The sequence below is a fragment of the Meleagris gallopavo genome, chromosome 1 (assembly GCF_905368555.1).
Source record: "Meleagris gallopavo chromosome 1, MGAL_WU_HG_1.1, whole genome shotgun sequence".
NCBI lineage: Eukaryota > Metazoa > Chordata > Aves > Galliformes > Phasianidae > Meleagris > Meleagris gallopavo.
In genome coordinates this window covers 19,359,094-19,369,639 of record NC_139404.1, presented here as the reverse complement: position 1 = coordinate 19,369,639, position 10,546 = coordinate 19,359,094, and the positions used below count along the sequence as shown (strand labels likewise).

At 36.5% G+C, this 10,546-nt stretch overlaps 1 long non-coding RNA gene across 7 annotated transcripts in view; it reads left to right on the top strand.

Annotated features, from left to right (window-relative positions):
- The window catches only part of LOC104917607 (uncharacterized), a 90,600-nt gene that overhangs the window by 65,424 nt on the left and 14,630 nt on the right, over window positions 1–10,546 (top strand). The gene's annotated exons all lie outside the window — the stretch shown is intronic.

Here is a 10,546-nt window from a genome sequence, read left to right as displayed (position 1 = left end):
CAAAAGAAAACTTTTTTTTTTTTTTTTTTTTTTTAACCTTGTTATTATGTCAGTCAAACAAGTACAGCCAGCTCTGTATCTTGTAAATGCTTGAGAGATATATGTATGTTTTCCTTTGGACTCATGCTTTTTGTCTCAAGTAAGTGACAGCTACTGTTTGATAGACACAGATATGTTTAAATAATTACTGTTAAAAGCATTTCATTTTACTTTCCAAAGTTTCTATGGCATGTTCAGAGCTTTCTATTAAACAAGCCATGGGAAAGTACTAGGATATATACTATTAAACTCATAAACAAAAACTCTTTGCAGTTCACTATGAATTGATATTGTTTTAGGATCGTTCCTTTCCTCTACTGAAGGGGATGGCAAAGTTTTCATCTATCATGAGCAGAGAAAGACCATAATAGATACAGGAAAAAAAAGGTGGGGTTAAGGAGAGATCAGAACACTGATAGAATATCAAGCAATAATAGTCGATAGAAACAAATTCAAATTGTTAGAAATCTAAGACAATAGTAACAAGCAGAAGTGGGTAAAAAAAAGGAAATAAGGAAATTGAAGTCTGAATAAGGAAGAACATGAATAATTTTGAATATGTTTCTTGCACTGAACTGTAGAGTCTAAGTCTTTTGTTGCTTCTTTCTTCACAGGCTTTGATAGCGTTTAGCACATAGGGAACACTAAGAAAACTAACAGTTCCCTTACTATTCTAATTATTTTCATACTGCACAACATTAGATTAGTAATTGGCAAACAAAATTAGTAATTGATTGCGTTGACATTTATAGTTAATCATTTTTTTTCACCATTTCAGAAGAAAATATAAGTTGCAACATACTTCACATAGTGAAATTCTTCAAACAAGCTGAGATAATAAAGATCCATTACTAGAATAAGGCAAGATTTTTCCTGGTTGAAAAGTACCAGATAAATTAAATTTCACAACAGAAATTTAGTACTTTCAACACTACATCTGAAAAAATTAGTTGTTTTTTTTTTTTTTTTTTCAAATGGGAAAATGTGTTTTGGCTACATGTGAAAAAGTCAGTAGTCTGGTGGTTATGATGTATGCCTAAGGTATGATATACAAGCTGAAATTCCTTCTGTCAGCACCATATTATGTGCTTAAATCTTGTTTTATTAAAGTTCCCTAGTCATTAGCTCCTTTATACATAGGCTTTGGTCTCTCTTAAAGCTTTGTAAGGTGTTGTGCACTTTGAGCACACTGGAAAAAAAGAAAAGATCCATCTCAGTGTTTTACAGCCTGGAAAAGCTGTTTCCCACCCAGATCCATGTGTAATCAAGTATTTTATTTATCCTTAATATGAAGTTCTTTTCTTGAAGGTCTCGAAACACGATGAAATTTAGGGAAATCTTCAGGTTTATTCCATCCTTTCATGTCCTAGTAAGAACTGACCCATAGCTGCTTGTTTTCAGTATGTTACCAGTCTGAAATGGAGTACTTTAATCACCTCTGAGATCCCTATATAGAGCCCCATGGAAATTGAGAGAAGCCCTAAGGCACAGCTCACTTTATTGAATAATGTCCTACTGGAGCTGACAGTTCATAGCTGTGCAAATTCTGGGCAGAGATGTTGTGGTTTTGATGCACCAAACCCCACCTCTAGTCTCCACAACCACTGGCTTTTGGCAGATCATCTATTGACTGGTAATTTACTTTACATCTAGTAGATCTGTTATTCCCATCAATTCTTGAAAATGTTTCCAGCTGAAAAGTTGTTTGAATTTAGATTCTTCATAATTGTAGGTAGCAGCAGCAGAAAATATACAAACATCCACTGTTAGGATCAGGGAATATATGCTTTGCAATTGCCACTCTTGTAGTGTTTTGTCTGCAATTTATAAGTAATTATTGAGAAACTGCTAGCTTATCTGCTTGATATAATACCAGATAAATTGTTCCTTTTCTCTCTTTTTGGATTTTTCTTTTTTTTTTTTTTTTTTTTTCCCCAGGAAGAATTAAGTTAATATTTTTCTTTTTTTTTTTTTTTTTTTCTTCTTCAAGAAACTGAATATATTAAAAGTCTCATTTGTTCAGTCCTGCTGGAAACACAATGGTAATGTTTGTAATGGGAAACTGAACACTTCAGGCATGGGTTCAAGCACTCATTGTGATTGACTATACTGTTAACTGTTAGCATGATCCCTAACTTGGTTTTGATCCGTGCCAACTGTGTTTGGGCATAGTTAGGGGGCCACCAGGGACAGCAGATCATTCCTAATAGGCCATTTGGACTGTTCTGTTCTACTCTGTTCTAGGAGGGAAGAGAGCTTAGCTCTTTCAATTGATATGAGCACTGCAGTTCCAGCTGGCCTCAGGTCCATAGAAAGATCCATGGATCATTTAATTTACTGGTGTAGATGTAGCCAGTAGATCTATGGCCAGCACAAAAAAAAGTGAAGAAAAAGGTTTCAGCAGTCAATGTTTTCAGCTTAATGTCGCTTGTACTCTGAATCATTTTTTTTCCCTAGATTTGCATAAGGCTTATTTTCTTGAAAATAAAATGTTGAGCTTAGAAATAATAATCTTTGCCCTTCTGATTTAAGATATCCAAGCAATGAAGCTCCCTAGGGAAGCATTTTTATGGTGCTCTGAGTGATTTTATACTTATCTATTTAATTATCTTCACTCATAATAAACTGCTTTGCAACAGAAGGTAGTCTTCTGCCTTATTCTAATTAATGAATCAGTTAGTGGACAGCCTGCAGAGTCAGAATATGTTTATTTAGAGGTATTCTCATGATTTGATGAAATCTACTGATTCTATTCAAGCTACCCACTATTTGGACCAATAAAATAGAGTAGCCCTTCCAGACAGAAACCAATGAACATTGTTGGTGCAGCGTGTGTTGGAAACAGTTGTTTCTTTAAATCTGAGAAAGTACCCCTCAAAATGATGCAGCTTTAGAGAGTTTTCATGAATAATACATTAGAGAATGAAGAAGATACCTATGATTTTGTATTAGAACACCATTCTAATGCATAGCCTGCACGTATCATTTTTCCATGATCAATATATATTTTTTGTGTACAGAAAAGTAATGATTCTGGTATCCTGAAAGACTGTAATATCAACCTCAATGTGTGGTAACTGCAGATAATAAAAGCATTGGCAAGCAGTCAAAAATTTGGGTGCCTACATGTTGAATAGTGTGGGTAATAGGGAACTCTCTCAAGACTACTCCTGTCAGATATCTCTCATAATATGGAACTCAATTAATGGCACACATAAAGCACAGGATAAAAAGTCAGAGAGATAAGATGACTTATGAACAGCGAATAGCAGAATGGAGAAAAATAAATAAAACTTTCGTGCTAAACTGTAAACAAGAAGGCTTCTAGGGAGTTAATTCATAAGTTTGTATGAATACCAGAGAATAGCAATTCAAAAGAATACTGCAGGAAAAGAATAAAGGAATTCTACTTTTATAGAAGATCACCCCTTAAAAATTAATAAAGATCAGGTACTAGCAGAAAAATAGACACTTGGAAAAATTTATAAACTGACGAGAAGCAACAGCACTGAAGAGCACAATTATCTGAGTCCTTGAGCCTAAGACTGAAGACTGAAGACTGAAGTGAGTATATACAAGGGTTTGCACTGTCTCATTAAAATCTTATTCAGTTTTCAACCTTTAAATCTGTGTGAGTATTTCAGGTAGTGAAATTTATCTATATGTCCACATAACATTGTTTTGAGGGAGGTCTTGGACACTGAACAATGACAAGTATCCATTGGATAATAGCTATGTTGGTTGAAATAATATTTAAAATATAATTTGTAAAATTTCCTGCTATGAATAAGGTAAAAAATATGGACTTCACACATGAGTACAATGTCTTTTTGGTCTGAAAGATTTGCCAGTAAATAAAAAACTAAGCTAAGCAAGCCTGGTAACACTTTATCCAGATACTACAAAGGAAGAGCTTAGGGAAGCTAAGTAGCGATCTGTTACTGGAAAAGTGTGATAATTTAAAGCTCTGGTAAGAGATAGAAAAGAAATATAAATTTCATCAAGAAAGGGGAAAAGGAAAAAGAAAAAAAAGTTGAGTTGTCTAACCTTTTAATTTCTTTTATGTAGAGCTAAACATATTGATGTAACAGGAAGGAATAACAAGGTGACAGTGTCTGGATGGAGATCAGTGATGAGCAGTGTCCCCAGGGGGTGACAGGACAAGGGGAAATGGTCTCAAATGAAAAGAGGGGAGATTTAGATTGGATAGAAGGAAGTAGGCTTTTACAATAAGTGGTGAGACACTGGAACAGGGTGCCCAGAGAGATTGTTGATTCTTCGTCCCTGGTGACTTTAAAGGTGAGGCTGGATCAGGCCCTGGACAACCTAATCTAGCTGTGGATATCCCTGTTCATTGCAGGGGAGTTGGACTAGATGGCCTTTAGAGGTCCTTCCAACTCAAAGGATTCTATGATTCTATGATTCTAATGTCTGTATGTATGGCACTTACCCAAATTAATCAACTTAGGAAAACCCTGAAGGACATAAGAACAGTTACGATGGATCTGATCATTAATAATCTTCATCCAATAACTTAATTCTGATATCAAACTTTTAGAAAAAGACCATACTAAGAAGAAAGGAAAACATTAAGACTTCCTATGCATATAATAAATGCAGGGAATCTAATGAGTTGGATGTACAGCTTGATGACACGTGAAATTCAATAAATGCTACCGAATGCATATTCCTTTTAATAATTCCATAATTTGATTTGTACTAATTAGTGGGTTCTAAATTAACTAAGCATCTCTGAGGGAAATTATATATATAAAATCAGGGAATAAATGTGAAATACACACACACACATATATATATAATATTTCTGGAGTTACAGAGTGATCTCAAGAGTTATTGTATTGGAGGCTGAAGTGAGCCTAACTGGAAATGAGAGGCAAAAGCAGCCCATTGTGACTGACCTAGAGGGCCTGTGCATCCTTGGTATAGATTATCTCAAGTCAGCACTTTATGGACCCAAAACAGTATTGGTGGGCTTTTGGTATAGCTGCCTTGGAGATGGAGGAAATTAATTAGCTTTTTACCTTGCCTGGTCTTCCATAGAACCCTTAGTTGAGGAGTTGCTAAGAATACATATATATAATGTATATGTACACGTACACATGTATTTTGTGATATTGGCCCATGACATCATAAGTGGATGTCGGTGGGATGGCAGCAGAGGGTAAACCTTCCCATCAATATCGGCTACATTAAGTTGCCACATGACAGATGACAATGAAGGATGGACTGTGCGGGCAAAATTTTCCAAGCAGCTATGCCATCATAGCAGCTGTGAACTAGTGGGTCACCTCCACTGGTGCAGATTTTTATGAGTGCAGGCTCTTGTTCATTGCTGGCAAAAAAGCACAGCTAGTGGTGGTGACCAAGTTAAAAAATAGTATTTAGCTAATAGTTGAGAAATTGCTTTATCAAATAATACTATTGTGCTCTTCGTATCTGTTGTAGTTTCCATGGAAATTGATAGGAGGTGCTACATTTGGAGTAATCTAAGTAAGTGTGTGTGTATATATATATATATATATATATATTATACATAAACTAGGGAACCAATGTGAACTCATTATTTGCTATGGCTTTATTAACTGTTTGTATTGCAACGGAGCTTGTAGATGCTGATTAGACCTCTACCATGCTCATGTGTTGCACGGAGATTGCAAAATCTCTCTAGCCTGAAAGGCTTTGCAAACCAAGTGTAACAACAGACAGGCAGATGTGGAGAACAAGGAAACAATGAAGCAATATTGATTGGAAGGATAAGCAGTGGTGTCAGATTAATTGACCTTTGCACATTGTGCCATTGCACATTGGTGGTCAGAAAGGAAACAACATCTTAGCGTGTATAATGCCATTACACGAATCAATGAGTTCTAATCTTCCTGTTTCAAAGGTTGGAGTAAAACCAGAAGGAATTGAGAGCTAAATGACAGAAATAATTAAAACAAAAGAAAAAGAAAAACAAAAACAAAAAAAGCCAACCAGAAATGTGGGATTCAGAGGCTGATAATGGTTAAATTAGATGGAGAAAAGTCATTTCAATTTGTGTATGTATTAATGACAAGCAAAGTTGATGTCAACTGGATGTCCCTAATTAGCTGTTCTACTTATGTAGAACACAGCAGACAAATAAAAACACATTTAAATTGTAATTTTCCTCACACGCTGGATACTTACGGAATTATTTGTTCGCTGATGTAACTTCAGTCACATTCAAGCTGGAACTGCAGGTTAATCTCGATAGTGACATGTGTAAATAATAATTTTCTTTACACATCTCTGTATAGCTAGACACTGACAAGCCACTAGTTCATGAAGAATAGGAAAATATTTTCCTCATGGACAGTTTACTCTGTAATTGTTTGGCACTTGGTTTCTTGCTGCTGTATCTAAAGCACTACTATCCACTGTGAAAAACAGGACACTGTGTTAGATTGGTATGATCTAGAGCAGCAATTGCTATGACCTTTAATGAGAAAGTCTAAAGGATAAGAACTGTGATTATACTATACCTATAAATAATTGGCAACATTTTGCTTTTAGCGAGCATTTGGTTCTCAGTTCTTACTCAGCATGTGAGAGCAGCTGCAGTAGGACTGATAGGAGCATTTTTAGGGATGTCTTTCCTTCTCTCTCCTCTAGTCCCGAGGAAGAGAAAAGAGGAAGGGAAAACAGTAATATTGAGCTGAATTAGCTACAAATGGTTCAGCTAAGTTCAAGAACTATTAGAAATCGCACAATGAATAATTCAGTGTTTTGTCACTTCGGGGGCTTCCTGTTCTGCTTTTATAATTCAGAGCTTTTCCTTCCCTCCCCCTTCTTGTTAAGTAAAAATCCTAGATGAAGAGACAACCTCCAGAGACTGCCTGCCCATTAACATGCAGGTGGTATTTCCAAGGGGCTAGCAGGATGTCTCCAGCTGGAAGCATGTTGACTGCACGCACGTGGGACCTCTGTGCTGTACAAGTCCTGGCCACCCTCATGCAAATGCAGTACATAAGAAGGGGATTTCCTGTTAAATTGTGCTTTTTTTTTTCTTTTTCTTTCTTATTCCTTACATTGTTTGGAGAACGACATGTAGTGTGAAATTAAAGGAAAATAGTATTATCTAATAATCCTGAAAAGCTAATAAATCACTGCAGAGCTTCTTTATCTTTTTTTTTTTTTCTTTTTCCCCCTTCCATCATGGAAAACTGTTACTTGGTAACAACAGAATCTGAAAGAAAACAGGAAAAAATGAGTAAGAGATAAGTAGGCAGACAGGCACATGCTATAAGAACAACAATTTTCTAGCACTTTGTGTGAGGAGCTGAAGACTTCTTGCTGTCCTTCAAAGGAAATTGCAGGCATTCAGTGCTGTTTACATGTACAAACAAACAAATAAACAAACAAAAAAGCCCTTCTGCACAAAAAGCCTTCTCTGCTCTTGCTGCCACTGTCAATACGAGCACTGGTGAAAAAACACTGTGCGAAGAAAACCTGGACTGAAAGAAAAGCTTCAAAATAGGCTTCCAAGGACAGCATATTGTTCCAGCTCAGAATAGAACTGTGCCTTTAAAAAGTCAGGGTTTGAAAGTCAGTGTATTTATAGTGTCATGATTTATTATTGCAGTGTTAGAATTTATATACACAACAGTATAAATTAAGATATAAAGGAATTACTAATTCAGTCAAATGTGTACTAATATATATGTGTTTTATACATAGTACATGAAGTTAGCACATCTTCTAGCATGTTTTAAAGAAGTATTTGGGCCAAATTATGATTTCTAACAAAAATAATTCCAAAATCACTGCACCTGTCTTCTGCAATGCAGATATTAGTAAATGTGTGTTCAAAGTATTTTTCTGTCCAGGAAATAATTACTCTTCCTGCATTAACCTCTTTCTCATATACTAATAAAATGCTCTGCCTTACTAAATGCCCCTTTAGGACAACTATTGCACAGGGAATAAGATGCGGATCCTAGTCTGATCACAAATCAGGGCAAATAAATTCTCTTAGCACTTCTTTTAGAGTCCTAGCTTTCCGGTGTGCCTTTTTAGCAAGGTACTCAGGGCAAATTATCTTCAGCAAAGCACTCATGGCAAATACCACAAGCTGTGGTTTGGTGAAGTATGTCAGAGACATGGTTTCACTAGCTAAGTCTGGATCAGCTCCCTGTTTCCTTCCAGATGAAAACTTCCACATAGTGTATGGTTCTCAACCAAATCACAGATTTGGTTCAGATTTGGTTCACAGATCACATTTCATTCCATTAAAAGCCATCCACAAAGGAAAGAGAACTGATTTTAGTAGAATAGTCCCTGATGTGTCTGATTGCTTGGTGATACAGTTGGGGGATGGAGAGCAGAAAAATGGGCAGGAACATGATGAAGAGTAGTGTGGATCAAAGATTTCAAATCAGCTTCCAGCATCAGGCAATTGCACTTTTCCAGCACTCTGGTGTTCCTAACACACCAAGTAAAGGCGCAGGATGATTATTTCTTGTATTCTCCATTGATCTGAGCCCTAGTTTTCATTTGATGATGAAGTAAAAGTTGTATTTTGAATATACCATTGTGGCCTGTCTGCAATGTATTGAGTAAGATGTCATTCTGTATAAAATGGGCCTCTCCCATATTTACATGTCTATCTGTAAAGCGGAGATACATCAGCCAGACAGTAGAAAATAACATATGTTTTAAACATTTCTTTACTGACAATTTTGCTAAATTTTTGTATTATTACACTTCTGCAGATAAGGCTATAAGAGTAGGTTTTTCCATGAACTACAGAACAGATGAAATTAGTCATTAGCTGTGACTACTCGAAGCTGTGCACATTTTTGTTTGCTAGTCAGTATGCTTGGCTGACCAGTAGGTACATGTATTCTGCTGCCAAAACAAGATGTATAACAGATGAATTCTGCCTGCCTTTCCCTTCTTGGTACTCTCCTCTAGTCAGCCAACACTCTTCATGAAACTTGCAGGAATTTCACTATCTTTGAGACTTCAAATTCTCTTTCCAGTGTGCTCAAAATTAATCTATAATGAAAATATGATAGTCTGACAAATAAATGTCCTAAATAGATCAATGGTATAAGCCTTGTGAAACCAATGTCAAAATACAGATTGAAAAGAGAATGTAGGGAAGAGACTGTCTTCTAATTCTCGGTGTATTCTACATTGCTGCTAAGAATATAAATACATTTTTTATATGATTCCTGAAACACTTGAGAGGAAAGATTTGAGAATCAATCTGGCTTTGAGAAGATATTCAATATCTTTTGTTTTGGGGTATTACTTCCATGTTTTTTTTTTTTTTGTTCATGCAATTTTATGAAAGTTTATCCACTTCCTAGATCTTCTACTGCAGATCACTTAGCTTTAAGCAATGATAATATTATTATGCTAATATTGTTTTAATATGCTATTAATCAACATTATATAAATATTTCATTAGTTAACTGCCTGAAATTATAAGGGCTATAAAAATCTTATAAGAGAAGCTCCACATGAATAAAAGCAGTGTAGTCTGCTCACCTGCTCTGAAAGTTTTTATGATCCTTATCTTGCTTTCCATATACAGCATGGTCTGAGAAAAGATTTTGCTTCTTCCTATAAAGACTATCCTTCTCATAAATCTACAACTGTTTTGGCTATAATACTAATGTCTGATGTCTGTCTGTGCAGTCTAGTTCTAAGTTATGCTACACTGCGTGGGGAAACAGGTTAACTGTTTTCCTGTTTTCCAAGGTTGGATGTAGCTTCGGATGGCTATTGCAAAACTTAAAATTATTCTAAAGATGAAAATTTCACAATAAAACTACTATTGAGCTTTCCTCTATATTCCTCCAATATGTATTCCTCCCAATGTTTTCCTCCCAATATTTTCGAAAGAGCAGCTTCACTCACTCCTGTATTGCAACCCACCCTTTGGATAGGTTGCTTGTGTCGAAGGGACAAGGTCTCTTAGAAGCCTTGGTAATCATCAGCAGGATATATGTACAGACTGAGGGATGAGAAGTTAGAGAGCACCTTTGTGGAAGGAGATCTGTGGGTTCTGGTTGATGTCAAGTTGAACATGAATCAGCAGTGAGCCCTGGGGTACATCAGGTCCAGCACTGCCAACTGGGTGAAAGAAGTGATTGTCCTGCTCTTCTCTGCAGTGGTATAGCCTCGCCTTGAAGAAACTGTAGGTTTAGGCACCACAATATAAGGACATATAACTATTAAAGAGTATCCAAAGGAAGGCTACAAGAATGGTGGGGTGTCTAGAGGGCAACACATATGAGGAGCAGCTGAGATCCTTTGTTTGTTCAGCCTACTGAAGAGGAGGCTGAGGGGAGGACTCATGGTGGACTACAGCTCCTCACAAGAGTGACGGAAGGGCAGCACTGAGCTCTGCTCTCTGCTCTCTGGTGACCAGTGACAACCTGAAGGAACGGAATGGAGCTGCAACAGGGGAGGTTCAGTTTCAGTATTAGGAGAAAGTTCTTCTTCACAAGAG